Source organism: Salmo trutta, chromosome 27, assembly GCF_901001165.1.
Source record: "Salmo trutta chromosome 27, fSalTru1.1, whole genome shotgun sequence".
NCBI lineage: Eukaryota > Metazoa > Chordata > Actinopteri > Salmoniformes > Salmonidae > Salmo > Salmo trutta.
In genome coordinates, this window is record NC_042983.1 from 2,211,222 (window position 1) to 2,225,695 (window position 14,474).

Consider the following 14,474-nt stretch of genomic DNA (forward strand, 5'->3'; position numbering starts at 1 on the left):
TGACTTTACCCAAGTATTCACTTTCTAGACCCCCTTTTGCTCTATAGACTTTTGCTCAGTTAAAAATGGGGATGACAATCTCTTGCCCTGGCCTGGTTGCAGGGCTCCAAATAAAAAAAAATGTAATTGGTAGCACTGATGCTCTAAAATTAAAAAAGTTAAGAACACCACATACATTTTTTAAATTGATTGAGCCTTTATGAAACCTACTTACTTTTGAATCACAAATTATTTGTAATTATGTTCCGGCCCCCCGAACATCCGCTCAACAAAATAAATCGTCCCGCTGCTGAATCTAGTTGAGTATCCCTGGCATAGATTCTACAAGTGTCTTGAACTCTGAACTTCCCCAAGAAATTCCATAATTTGGTGTTTTGTTGAAAGTGATGGAAAAAGATGTCCCAGGTGCTGCTCCAGAATCTCCCATAAGTGTTCAATTGGGTTGAGATCTGGTGACTGAGACACACACAGCCTTTAAACCCCCTATGCTCCTTTGAGACCCCTCTTTCAAAGTCACTGAGATCTCTTATTCTAGCCATGCTACACTCTTAGAAAAAAGGGTTTCAAAAGGGTTGTTTGAATTTCCCCATAGGAAAACCATTTTTGGTTCCAGGTGGAAGAACCCTTTCAGGTTACATGCAGAACCCTCTGTGGAAGGGGTTCCACATGAAGCCCAAAAGGGCTCTACCTGGAGCCAAAAGGGTTCTACCTGCAACCAAAAAGGGTTCTTCAAAGGGTGGTCCTATGTGGACAGCCAAAGAACCCTTTTAGGTTCTAGAAAGTACCTTTACTCTAAGAGTGTAGCCAAAACTATGGCCAACTGGGCATTTTTATAAGTGACCCTAAGCACGATGGGATATTAATTGCTTAATTAAATCAGGAACCGCACCTGTGTGGGAGCACCTGCTTTCAATACACTTTGTACATGTCACGGATCCCTCCGGAACTTTCATTACGCACACCTGGCCCCAATTCCCAGTGATTAGTAATTGTATAAGTGTGTCCTTGGTTTACCATTGTCCTGTCGATTATTGTTACTTTGTCCGTTGGTGTGTGTGAGTACCTGTGTTTTGGGCTTTCGTGCCCTTGTGGATTGTGCAGATGATTACGGGTCTCGTCCCGTGTGTTAATCATTGTGCGCGTGTGTTATTTATTCGAGGTACTCCTCGCTTTTTTGTTTTTGGTTTCTACCCTGTGTTTTGTTACGTGTTTGTTTGGTCTTCATCCCCGTGCCTTTACACGGCACGCCGTAATTTGGGCTTAATAAAAATAAAAAGAACGCATTTCTGCGCCTGTCTCCCGATCCTTCATGCCAGCATGACAGTATGCCTCATTTACTCAAGTGTTTTCTTTATTTTGGCAGTTATCTCTAAATTAATACACTTGGGTGAACTGTTGCAATCATAGAAATCTAATGATTATTCTAATTCTACGGTTGATTCTTTTTGGTATGTCAACCAATGAAAAAGCCAGGTATGAGTTATGACAGGGTAGGAACCAAAGTGTTGGTCAGTGTTTCCCAGGACACCCTAATCAAGTTTGAATAAATGTTACATTTAGAAGACAACAATTTTAGAATAGGCTCTGATTCAGAATTTAAAAAACATGCTTATATACAGTACACCACCACTTGTAGTAACCTATATTAGAGCTAACATTTGCTTTGCCCTAAATAGTGCAATTAGCTAACTAGTTAGAGATTAGCATTAGCGATTGGCTTATTTTAGGTAAATGCCAGCTTCCTTAGACTAACTAACTTGCATTGTGCAGAGAGCAAGATACACAAACTAATAGTATAATAGAGAAAACATGTGGATTCATATTTAGAAGTCGTGTGGAAAGCACCATCGTTTTTGTTTTGGAAGAATCTGTTGAGTGCATGAATTGAGAGCACGGTGAGAGAATAAACAACGTGGAGCAGGGGTGTCAAACTCATTCCATGGAGGTTTTAGTTTTTTCCTTTCAATTAAGACCTGGTGAGGGGAGTTCCTTACTAATTAGAGACCTTAATTCATCAATCAAGTACAAGTGTGGACTGAAAACTTGCAGACACTTGGCCCTCCATGGAATGAGTTTGACACGTGGCATGGAAGAACTGTGTGCTGCCTGCTTGAGTGACAGGGGGAAGGGCTTGGTCTGTGCAAGCAGCCACTAGAGGGAGAGAGAGGACTCTATGGCACACAATGGCTGAGGTAAAGCAAAGCCTAATTGTTACAATAATTATTATCTGAATGTTTTGTTCAGCCTGAGAAGAGTGTTGCTGTGAAATACTGTCACACTGATGCTCCCAAAATAAAACTCCAGGTCGCATAGCAAAATAATTTGTCCCATATGCGACCAAATTGGTCACACTTTAGACCCCCGCCTAGTCTAATAGTTGTGCATGGAGGTCTCTACACTAAAGCCAAGCTCAGTTAGATTAATAATGCATAAATTATCTGATAACATGAAAGTTGATGTTCAACAACACCAGACACTTAATGATGTGGGCAGCCTGGCCTGACTCATCATTACTGTGCTTTGAATAAAGCTAAAATCAGGATGTGTCCCAAATGGCACCCTATTCCCTATAAAGTGCACTGCTTTACTTCTGACCAGGGCATATATTGGGCTGTGGTCAAAAGCAGTGCACTATATAGGGCATAACGGCAATTTGGGACACAAGCTCTGAAGCACTCACTAAAGAAACCATAGGCCAACACAGAACAGACCTGGGTTCAAATGGTATTCACATTTGCATTTGTGTGACTATTGATTGGGTTCCATTGCACCAGGCAAGCTCAAACAAGCTCAGCTAAAGTACACCATATATACAAAAGTATGTGGACAGCCCTTCAAATTAGTGGATTCAGCTATTTCAGCCACACCTGTTGCTGACAAGTGTATAAAATCGAGCAAACAGCTTTGCAATCTCCATAGACAAACATTGGCAGTAGAATGGCCTTACAGAAGAGCTCAGTGACTTTCAACCTGGCACCATCATAGGATGCCACCTTTACAGCAAGCCAAATCTCTGCCCTGCTAGAGCTGCCTCTGTCAACTGTAAGTGCTGTATTTGTGAAGTGGAAACGTCTAGGAGCAACACCGGCTCAGCGGGCAAAGTGGCAGGCCAGATAAGCTCACAGAACGGGACCACTGAAGTGCGTAGTGCGTAAATATCGTCTGTCCTCGGTTGCAACACTCACTACTGACTTCCAAACTGCCTCTGGAAGCAATGTCAGCACAAGAAGAGTTCGTCGGGAGCTTTATGAAATGGGTTTCCATGGCCGAGCAGCCACACACAAGCCTAAGATCACCATGTGCAATGCCAAGCGCCGACATTGGACTCTGGCGCAGTGGAAACGTGTTCTCTGCAATGATGAATCGCGATTCACCATCTCGTAGTCTGACGGACTAATCTAGGTTTGCCAGGAGAACGCTACTTGCGCAAATGCATAGTGCCAACTGTAAAGTTTGGTCGAGGAGGAATAATGGTCTGTGGCTGTTTTTCATGGTTTGGGCTAGGCTAGGCCCCTTAGTTCCAATGAAGGGGAAATCTTAACGCTACACCATACAATGGTGATTCTAGACGATTCTGTGCTTCAAACTTTTTAGCAACAGTTTGGGGAAGGCCCTTTCCTGTTTCAGCATGACAATGCCCACCTGCACAAGATGAGGTCCATACATAAATGGTTTGTCAAGATCAGTGTGGAAGAAATTGACTGGCCTGCACATAGCCCTGACATCAACCACATCGAACACCTTTGGGATGAATTGGAAAGCCAACTGCGAGCCAGGCCTAATTACCCAACATCAGTGCCCGACCTCACTAATGCTCTTGTGGCTGAATGGAAGCAAGTCCTGTAGCAATGTTCCAGCATCTAGTGGAAAGCTTTCCCAGAAGAGTGGAGGCTTTTATAGAAGCAAAGGGGGGAACCAACTCCATATGAATGCCCATGATTTTGGTATGAGATATTCGGCGAGCAGGTGTCCACATACCTTTGGTCATGTAATGTATTTGACATGATTTTGAATAGTATATGAACCCAGGTCAAAGACAGAGACATAGCCAGCTTAATGACTGCTGAATATGTTTTGATTATGAACTAGAATATATCATGAAATCATCAAGTCTTTCTGAAGGGTCAGATGTGCAGCATGTAAAAAAAAAATCTGGGACTAAGCCTATGTCACAGCCATCGTATAGAGGAGACCAAGACGCAGCGTGTAGAGTGCTCATCGTTATATACTTTAATGGAAACGAACACTAGACAAAATAACAAAATGACAGCCAACAGTTCCGTCAGGTTTACAAACTAAACAGAAAGCAACTACCCACGAAAACTAAAGGGAAAAAGGCTGCCTAAGTATGGCTTCCAATCAGAGACAACGATAGACAGCTGCCTCCGATTGGAAACCATACCCGGCCAAAACATAAAAATACAAACATAGAATGCCCACCCTCTATCACACCCTGACCTAACTAGACAGAGAAAAAACAGCTCTCTAGGTCAGAGCGTCACAGTACCCCCCCAAAGGTGCGGACTCCCGGCCGCAAACCTGAACCTATAGGGGAGGGTCCGGGTGGGCATCTATAATTGGCGGCGGCTCTGGTTCAGGGCATAGCACTCCCACCTCCCACTGATCCCCCCACTTCTGTGTGTCCGGAGGAACACTCTGGGCTGCAGACCGCCGCTAAAGACTCTGGGCTGCAGACCGCCGCTGAAGACTCTGGGCTGCAGACCACCGTTGGGGACCGTCGCTAGGGACTGTTTCTGCAGGCTCCTTGCCATGGATCATCTCTACAGGTTCCATGCCATGGATCATCACTGGAGGCTTCGTGCCATGGATCATCTCTACAGGTGCCGGGCCATGGATTATCCCTACAGGCTCCGGACCATGGATAATCCCTACAGGCTTTTTGCCATGGATTATCTCTACAGGCTCCGGGCCATGGATTACCTCTGGAGGCTTCGTGCCATGGAACATCACTAGAGGCTTCGTGCCCTGGATCATCTCTACAGGCTTCGGACCATCGATTATCACTGGAGGCTTTCTTCGTGGAGCTGGAACAGGTCTCACCGGACTGGGGAGACGCACTGAGGGCCGAGTGCTCAAAGCAAGCCCACCCTCTATCACACCCGGACCTAACTAGACAGAGAAAAAACAGGTCTCTAGGTCAGAGCGTGACAGCCTATCTAACTGCCCCTGATGGTAGTGTTTCAAATCCAGTTTTACATCATGGATTGAAATCTCAATATTATTTGAAATGGGTTTGTTACCTTGGCAATGTATTTTCTGGGAAGACAGCTTTCATGAATGCATGCTGATACTCTCTTTACATTCATCCAAAGAAAATAACTATATAAACTGAAAACAGTTGGTAAAATATTAGAATATAATTGTAAAGCAAGATTGCTTCTCACTCCGGAACACCGGAACGGACAAACATGTCCATAATTGCAGTTATTACACAAAATGAAATATCTAGCTCAAAATAATTGATTTGTTTGTTCCTGTTTGTATCAGGCCTATTTGGTATTGATTACAAATTTTTTTTAGGACAATGATGTTGGTACTGTACCTGTATGCATTGGTCAATAGTTTTTACACGGCTCAGCTCGTTCAAACACGATGCCTGTCATAAAGTTTTACACTGAATAAACAATATTTATTTTATGTATAATTGGAGCATTTTTAGATAGTCAGCTATTCCTAAGGTTGTAATACCTTTGTAAATCTTGTATTCATTTTGAATACAAAAAATATAATTAAAGTACAACTTAATACCCATATCAAAACATATGAAATAGATCCAGACAGTGAGTAATGAAGAATCTGTATTTTTTTTTACATTATTTCCTTCCTCACCTATTGCTTATGCACTTCATTATGGGCCGGTTCACCTGACAAATTTGACATTTGTGTCAGCTCCTGGAATAATTGTGAGTTAAAAATGACATTTAAAGTAGCACCACCAGAATACAGCTCCAATCCACGATGCATAAATTACCTGCAGCAGAGACACACCAGAGTCAGTAGCCTGAGTCTCAAATTGGCTGCGTAGAGTAGAGTAGGAGTAGAGTAGTGTAGGAGTAGTGTATTGTTTAGAGTAAAAAAATGATGTTTTAAAGAAAGCACCACCAGAATACAGCTCTAATCTATGATGCATAAATGATCCGCAGCAGAGACGCATATTGGCTGCGTCCGAAATGGCACTTTTAGCTTACTTTTAACCAGGGCCCATAAGACTTGGGTATAGAGTAGGGTGTGAGTAGATTAGGGTAAAGTAGTGTATTGTATAGAGTAGGTAGAATAGGAGTAGGGTATGGTAGAATTAGAGTAGGAGTAGGGTAGAGAACAGTAGTGTGTAGAGTAGTGTAAAGTGTAGAGTAGGAGTATAATAATGTATCAAGGAGAGTAGGAATAGAGTACTGTGTGGAGTAGGAGTAGAGTGGGGTTAGAGTAGAGTAGGAGAAGAAGTAGGGTAGAGTAGTGTGGAGAGTAGAGTACATTAGGAGTATGGTAGATTAGAGGAGTGTATAGAGTAGAGTAGCGTAGAGTGGTGTAAGAGTAGAGTGGTGTTGTAGAGTAGTAGTAGAGGAGTGTATAGAGTATTGTAGCAGTAGAGTAGTCTGTAGTGTAGAATTAGAGTAGGAGTAGAGTAGTGGGTGTATACACAGTTGAAGTCGGAAGTTTACATATACCTTAGCCAAATACATTTAAACTCAGTTTTTCACAATTCCTGACATTTAATCCTAGTAAAGATTCCCTGTCTTAGGTCAGTTAGGATCACCACTTTATTTTAAGAATGTGAAATGTCAGGATAATAATTTCATCACATTCCCAGTGGGTCAGAAGTTTACATACACTCAATTAGTATTTGGTAGCATTGCCTTTAAATTGTTTAACTTGGGTCAAGCGTTTCAGCTAGCCTTCCACAAGCATGAATTTTGGTCCATTCATTCATGACAGAGCTGGTGTAACTGAGTCAGGTTTGTAGGCCTCCTTGCTCGCACAAGCTTTTTCAGTTCTGCCCACAAATGTTCAATAGGATTGAGGTCAGGGCTTTGTGATGGCCACTCCAATACCTTGACTTTGTTGTCCTTAAGCCATTTTGCCAGAACTTTGGAAGTATGCTTGGGGTCATTGTTCATTTGGAAGACCCATTTGCGATCAAGCTTTAACTTCTTGACTGATGTCTTGAGATGTTGCTTCAATATATCCACATAATTTTGCTTCCTCATGATGGACAATTTTGTGAAGTGCACCAGTCCCTTCTGCAGCAAAGCACCCCCATGTTTGATGCTGCCTCCCCTGTGCTTCACGGTTGGGATGGTGTTCTTCGGCTTGCAAGCCTCCCCCTTTTTCCTCCAAACATAACAATGGCCATTATGGCCAAACAGTTATATTTTTGTTTCATCAGACCAGAGGACATTTCTCCAAAAAGTCCGATCTTTGTCCCCATGTGCAGTTGCAAACCGTAGTCTGGCTTTTTTATGGCGGTTTTGGAGCAGTGGCTTCTTCCTTGCTGAGCGGCCTTTCAGGTTATGTTGATATAGGACTCGTTTTACTGTGGATATAGATACTTTTGTACCTGTTTCCTCCAGCATCTTCACAAGGTCCTTTGCTGTTGTTCTGGGATTGATTTGCACTTTCCGCACCAAAGTACGTTCATCTCTAGGAGACAGAACGCTTCTCCGTCCTGAGCGGTCTGACGGCTGCATGGTCCCATGGTGTTTATACTTGCGTACTATTGTTTGTACAAGTGAACATGGTACCTTCAGGCGTGAACCAGACTTGTGGAGGTCTACATTTGTTTTTCTGAGATCTTGGCTGATTTCTTTTGATTTTCCCATGATGTCAAGCAAAAAGGCACTGAGTTTGAAGGTAGGCCTTGAAATACATCCACAGGTACACCTCCAATTGACTCAAATTATGTCAATTAGCCTATCAGAAGCTTCTAAAGCCATGACATAATTTTCTGGAATTTTCCAAGCTGTTTAAAGGCATAGTCAACTTAGCGTATGTAAACTTCTGACCCACTGCAATTTTGATACAGTGAATTATAAGTGAAATAATCTGTCTGTCATTTTTTTTTGAAAAAATGACTTGTCATGCACAAAGTAGATGTCCTAACTGACTTGCCAAAACTATAGTTTGTTAACAAGAAATTTGTGGAGTGGTTGAAAAACAAGTTTTAATGACTCGAATCTAAGTGTATGTAAACTTCTGACTTCAACTGTAGTAGAGTAGTGTAAAGAGTAGAGTATTGTACAGAATATTTTACAGTAGGAGTAGAGTGGAGTAGTGTGTAGAGTAGCAGTAGGAGAGTGGTGTAGTGTATAAATTACAATTGAGTAGTGTAGGAGTAGACTTATGGTAGGGTAGAGTAGAATAGAGTAGATTAGAGTAGCAGTATAGTAGTGTACGAGTAGCATATTGTATAGAGTAATGTAGTGTTGTGAGTAGAATGGTGTATTGTGTAGGAGAAGAGTAGGCTGTGAGAGGAGTAGTGTAATGTATTGAGAAGTGTAGAGCAGAGTAGGTTAGGAGTGAGTAGGAGTAGATTAGAGTAGTGTTTAGTGTAGCAGTAGGAGTAGAGTCGAGTAGAGTAGGAAAGGAGTAGGGTAGAGTAGTGTGTAGAGTATTGTATGGTGTAGAGTGGTGCCAGAGTAGATTAGTGTATAGAGTATACAGTTGCTTGCGAAAGTATTCACCCCCTTGGCATTTTTCCTATTTTGTTACCTTACAACCTGAAATTAAAATTGATTTTTGGGGGGTTTGTGTCATTTGATTTACACAACATGCCTACCACTATGAAGATATAAAATAATTTTTATTGTGAAACAAACGAGAAATAAGACAAAAACACAGAACTTGAGCGTGCATAACTATTTACCCCCCCCCCCAAAGTCAATACTTTGTAGAGCTAACTTTTGCAGAAATTACAACTGCAAGTCTCTTGGGGTAAGTCTCTATAAGCTTGGCACATCTAGCCACTGGGATTTTTGCCAATTCTTCAAAGCAAAACTGCTCCAGCTCCTTCAAGTTGGACCGCTGTGTACAGCAATCTTTAAGTCATACCACAGATTCTCAATTGGATTGAGGTCTGGGCTTTAACTAGGCCATTCCAAGACATTTAAATGTTTCCCCTTAAACCACTCGAGTGTTGCTTTAGCGGTATGCTTAGGGTCATTGTCCTGATGGAAGGTGAACCTCCGTTCCAGTCTCAAATCTCTGGAAGACTGAAAGAATTTCCCTGTATTTAGCACCATCCATCATTCTTTCAATTCTGACCAGTTTCCCAGTCCCTGCCAATGAAAAACATCCCCACAGCATGATGCTGCCACCACCATGCTTCACTGTGGGGATGATGTTCTCGGGGTGATGAGAGGTGTTGAGTTTGCGGCAGACATTTTCCTTGATGTCCAAAAAGCTCAATTTTAGTCTTATCTGACCAGAGTACCTTCTTACATATGTTTGGGGAGTCTCCCACATGCCTTTTGGCGAACACCAAACACGTTTGCTTATTTCTTTCTGGCCACTCTTCCGTAAAGCTCAGCTCTGTGGAGTATACGTCTTAAAGTGGTCCTATGGACAGATACTCCACTCTCCGCTGTGGAGCTTTGCAGCTCCTTCAGGGTTATCTTTGGTCTCTTTGTTGCCTCTGATTAATGCCCTCTTTGCCTGGTCCGTGGGTTTTGGTGGGCGGCCCTCTATTGGCAGGTTTGTTGTGGTGCCATTTCTTTCCATTTTTTTAATAATGGGTTTAATAGTGCTCCGTGGGATGTTCAAATTTTAGGATATTTTTTTATAACCCAACGCTGATCTGTACTTCCCCCACAACTTTGTCCCTGACCTGTTTGGAGAGCTCCTTGGTCTTCATAGTGCCGCTTGCTTGGTGGTGCCTCTTGCTAAGTTGTGTTGCAGACTCTGGGGCCTTTCAGACAGGTATATATATATATATATACTGAGATCATGTGACAGATCATGTGACACTTTTTTTTTCATTTCACTTCACCAATTTCGACTATTTTGTGTATGTCCATTACATGAAATCCAAATAAAAATCAATTTAAATGACAGGTTGTAATGCAACAAAATAGAAAACTCCAATTAGAGTAGTGTAGGAGTAAACATATGGTAGATTAGGGTACAATAGAGTAGATTAGAGTAGTGTAAAGAGTAGAGCAGATTAGAGTAGAGTAGTGTATAGAGTAGTGTACGAGTAGCGTGTAGGGTAAAGTAGTGAGTAGAATAGCAGTAGGGTAGGGTACAGTAGAATGGCGTAGAGTAGGGTTGAGTAGTGTAATGTAGAGTAGGAGTGAGTAGAGTAGGAGTAGAGTAGACTAGAAAAGGAGTAGGGTAGAGAAGAGTAGGGTTGAGTAGTGTATAGAGTAGAGTAGCGCATTGTACAAAGTAAAGTATTGTAGGAGTAAATATATGGTAGAGAGTTGAGTAGTGTGTAGAGTAGTCTGTAGTGTAGGAGTAGAGTAGAGTGGGGTTAGAGTAGAGTAGTGTATATGGTAGAGTAGGAGTAGAGTAGGAATATAGTAGAGTAAGGTAGAGTAAAGTAGTGTGCAGAGTAGGAGTATGGTAGAGTAGGAATAGAGTAGAGTAGTGTATAAATTAGAGTACAGTAGTGTATGAGTAGATGTAGAGTAGTGTATAAAGTAGTGTATTGTATAGAGTAAAGTAGTGAGTAGAGTAGGGTAAAGTAGTGTAATGTATAGAGTAGAGAATGGTGGAGTAGTGTAGAGTAGGTGTATAGCAGGATTAGAGTAGGGTAAGAGTGAGTAGGTGTAGAGTAGTGTGTGGAGTTGTAGTAGGGGTAGAGTAGGAAAGGAGTAGGGTAGAGAAGAATAGCATGGAGTAGTGTATAGAGTAGTGTACAAAGTAGAGTAGTGTTGAGTAAATGTATGGTAAAGTAGGGTAGAGTAGTGTAAAGAGTAGAGTATTGTTTAAAGTAGAGTGGTGGACGAGTATAGTAGTGTATCGATTATGGTACAAGTAGTGTGTAGAGTAGGGTAATGTTGTGGAGTTGAGTAGCAGTTGAGTAAGGTAAGAGTGAGTAGAGTAGGAATGGAGGAGAGTAGGAGTAGAGTAGTGCTTAGAGTAGGAGTAGAGTATATTGGGGTTATAGTAGAGTTGTGTGTGTATATAGTAGAGTAGGAGTAGAGCAGTGTATATAGTAAAGTAGTGTGTAGAGTAGTTTGTAAAGTACTGTAGAGTTAGGTAGTGTATAAATTAGTTTACAGTAGTGTAGGAGTAGATGTATTGTAGTATATAATAGAGAAGAGTAGACTAGTGAAAAGAGTAGAGTAGTGTATGAGTAGTGTATTGACTAGAGTAAAGTATTGAGTGAGTAGAGTTGAGTGGTGTATTGTGTAGAGTAAGAGTAGAGTAGGGCGTGAGAAGAGTAGGGTAGAGCAGTGTAATTTATAGAGAAGTGAAGAGCAGTGTAGGGTGGAGTAGTGTGGAGTAGGAGTAGAGTAGAGTAGGGTAAGAGTGAGGAGAGTAAGAGTGGAGGAGAGTAGGAGTAGAATAGAGCAGAGTAGAGTAGAGTATTGTATAGAGTAATTTAGAGTAGTGTGTAAAGCAGAGTAGTGTATAGAGTAGAAGGATAGAGAAGAGTAGAGTGGTGTTAAGTAGAGTGCATTAGGAATAGGAGTAGAGTAGAGTTGAGTAGAGAAGAGTTGTGTATGGTGTAGAGATCACTTGATAAGAGAAGAAAAGAGTAGACTAGATTAGATTGGTGTATTGTACAGAGTACAGTAGAGTAGAAGTAGAGTAGGGTGTGAGAAGAGTAGGGTGAAGTAGTGTAATGCGTAGAGTAGAATAGGATGGAGTAGTGTAGAGTAGTGTAGGAGTAGATGCATGTTAGAAGTACAGTAGCAGTAAAAGTAAAGTAGAGTGGTATAGAGTATAACTTGTTTATAGAATAGCAAAGAAGTAGAGTAAAGTAGGATTAGGAGTAGGGTGGAGTAGTGTATAGAGTAGATTAGGGTAGAGTAGTGTAGTGTATAGAGTAGAGTAGAGTAGAGTACAGAGTAGAGTATAGGAGTGTAGTGTATAGAGTAGAGTGGTGTATAGAGTAGGAGCAGAGTAAAGTAGAGTAGGATTAGGGTAGAATTGTATAGAGTAGATTTGTGTATAGAGTAGCAAAGGAATAGAGTGAATTAGAGTAGGAATAGGAATGTGAGTAGGGTAGAGTGGAGTTGTGTATAGAGCATAGTAGAGTAGTGTATAGAATATACTAGGGTACAGTACAGTAGTGTATAGAGTAGAGTAGATTAGGGTACAGTAGGGTAGACTAGAGTAGTGTAGAGTAGAGTAGTATAGTGTAGTGTATAGAGTAGAGTATATTAGGGTACAGTAGAGTAGGGTGGTAAATAGAGTTCATACACTTCACTACTCTAGTCTACGATACTATATTCTACGCTAAAAACTACTCTATTCAACTCTATACTCTACCGTACTCTACCGACTCTACCGTACTCTACCAACTCTACTGTACTCTACCCCTGCATCGACCGGTGTCTCAACGAAGTCACGGTGAAGAACTGTTACCCGCTACACCTCATCTCCTCTGCCTTCGAGCCTCTCCAGGGGGCCACCGTGTTCTCCAGGCTGGACCTATGGAACGTCTACCACCTGGTGCGGATACGGGAAGGGGACAAGTGGAAGACTGCCTTCAACATGGCCAGCGATCACTATGAGTATCTGGTCATGCCATTTGGCCTTACCAACACCATTGCTGTGTTCCAGGATCTGGATAATGATGTTCTCTGCGACACGTTGAACCGGTTCGTCTTCGTCTACCTCAATGACATCCTTGTCTTCTCCCGCTCCGCCCAAGAACACGTGCTCAACTTCCGACAGGTTCTCCAACGCCTCCTGGAGAACCAGCTTTTTGTAAAAGCAGAGAAATGCGAATTCCATCGCTCCACCATCCCCTTTCTGGGTTACATCATCGCTGCAGGGAGTGTACAGATGAATCCCGGAAAGGTGAGAATGGTGGTGGATTGGCCCCAGCCTACTTCCAGGGTGCAGCTGCAACGTTTCCTGGGATTCGCCAACTTTTATCACCACTTTATCCAGAGTTACAGCAACCTGGCTTCCTCCCTGCACTCCCCTCTCCTAAGGTTCCATTCACGTGGTCCCCGGCTGCTGACCGGGCGTTCCGGGATCTCAAACACCGCTTCACCACAGCTCCCATCTTGGTTCATCCTGATCCGTCCCGCCAGTTCGTGGTAGAGGCCGATGCTTCAGATGTTGGAGTGAGGGCTGTCCTGTCCCAGCGTTCTGCCCTGGACCTCAAGTTACATCCCTGCGCCTCCTCCCACCGCCTCAACACCACAGAGAGGAAGTACGATGTAGGGAATCGTGAGCTTCTTGCAGTGAAAATGCCGTTGGAGGAGTGGAGGCACTTACTGGAGGGGGCGGAACATCCATTCATTGTGTGGACCAACCACAAGAGTAGTGTATAGAGTAGAGTAGTGTATAGAGTAGAGCGGGATTAGAGTAGGTGTAGTATACAGAGCAGAGTACTGTAGTGTTGTGTATATAGTCGAGTAGAGTTGTGTATAGAGTAGGGTAGAGTTGTAGTAGGTGTAGAGTATGAGTAGAGTAGTTTAGAGTACAGTAGGAGTAGGAGAAGAGTAGGGTAGAGTAGAGTACTGTACAGTAGAGTAGGAGTAGTTTAGCGTATAGAGTAGGAATAGAGTAGAGAAGTGTAGTGTTTAGAGTAGAGTAGTGTATACAGTAGGAGTGGAGTAGTGTATAGATTAGTGTATTGGGTTGAGTAGGAGTAGAGTAGACCAGGTGTGGAGTAGTGTATAGAGCAGTTTGAGTAAGAGTAGGGTAGAGTAGTGTAGTGTGTAGAGTCGATTAGTGTGTAGAATAGAGTAAAGTAGTGTGTAGAGTAGAGTAGTGTAGAGTAGGGCTGGATAAGAGGAGTGTATTGAAAATAGTAGTGTATAGATTAGAGTAGAGTAGGTGTATAGTACTGTACAGAGTAGAGTAGAGTAGTGTTGTGTATATAGTAGAGTTGTGTATAGAGTTGTAGTAGGTGTAGAGTATGAGTAGATTCGAGTAGTGAATAAAGTAGAGTAGTAGTAGAATAATGTAGTGTATAGAGTAGGAGTAGTGTGTAGGGTAGAGTAGGAGTAGTGTAGTGTATTCGAGTGTATAGAGTAGAGTAGCAGTAAAGTCTGGTAGTGTGTAGAATAGAGCAGTGTAGTGTATTGAGTAGAGTAGGAATAAAGTAGGGTAGACTAGGAGAAGGGTATAGTATCGTGTAGATTATTCTAGTGTATAGAGTAGAGTAGGAGTTCAATATAGTAGGAGTAGAGTAGGAGAAGAGTAGAGTGAAGTAGAGTATAGAGTAGAATAGATTATGGTAGGAGTACAGTAGAGTAGCGTACAGCAGAGTAGAGCAGGAGTAGAGTGGTGTATTTTGTAGGAGTAGGAGTAGAGTAGTGTATAGAGTA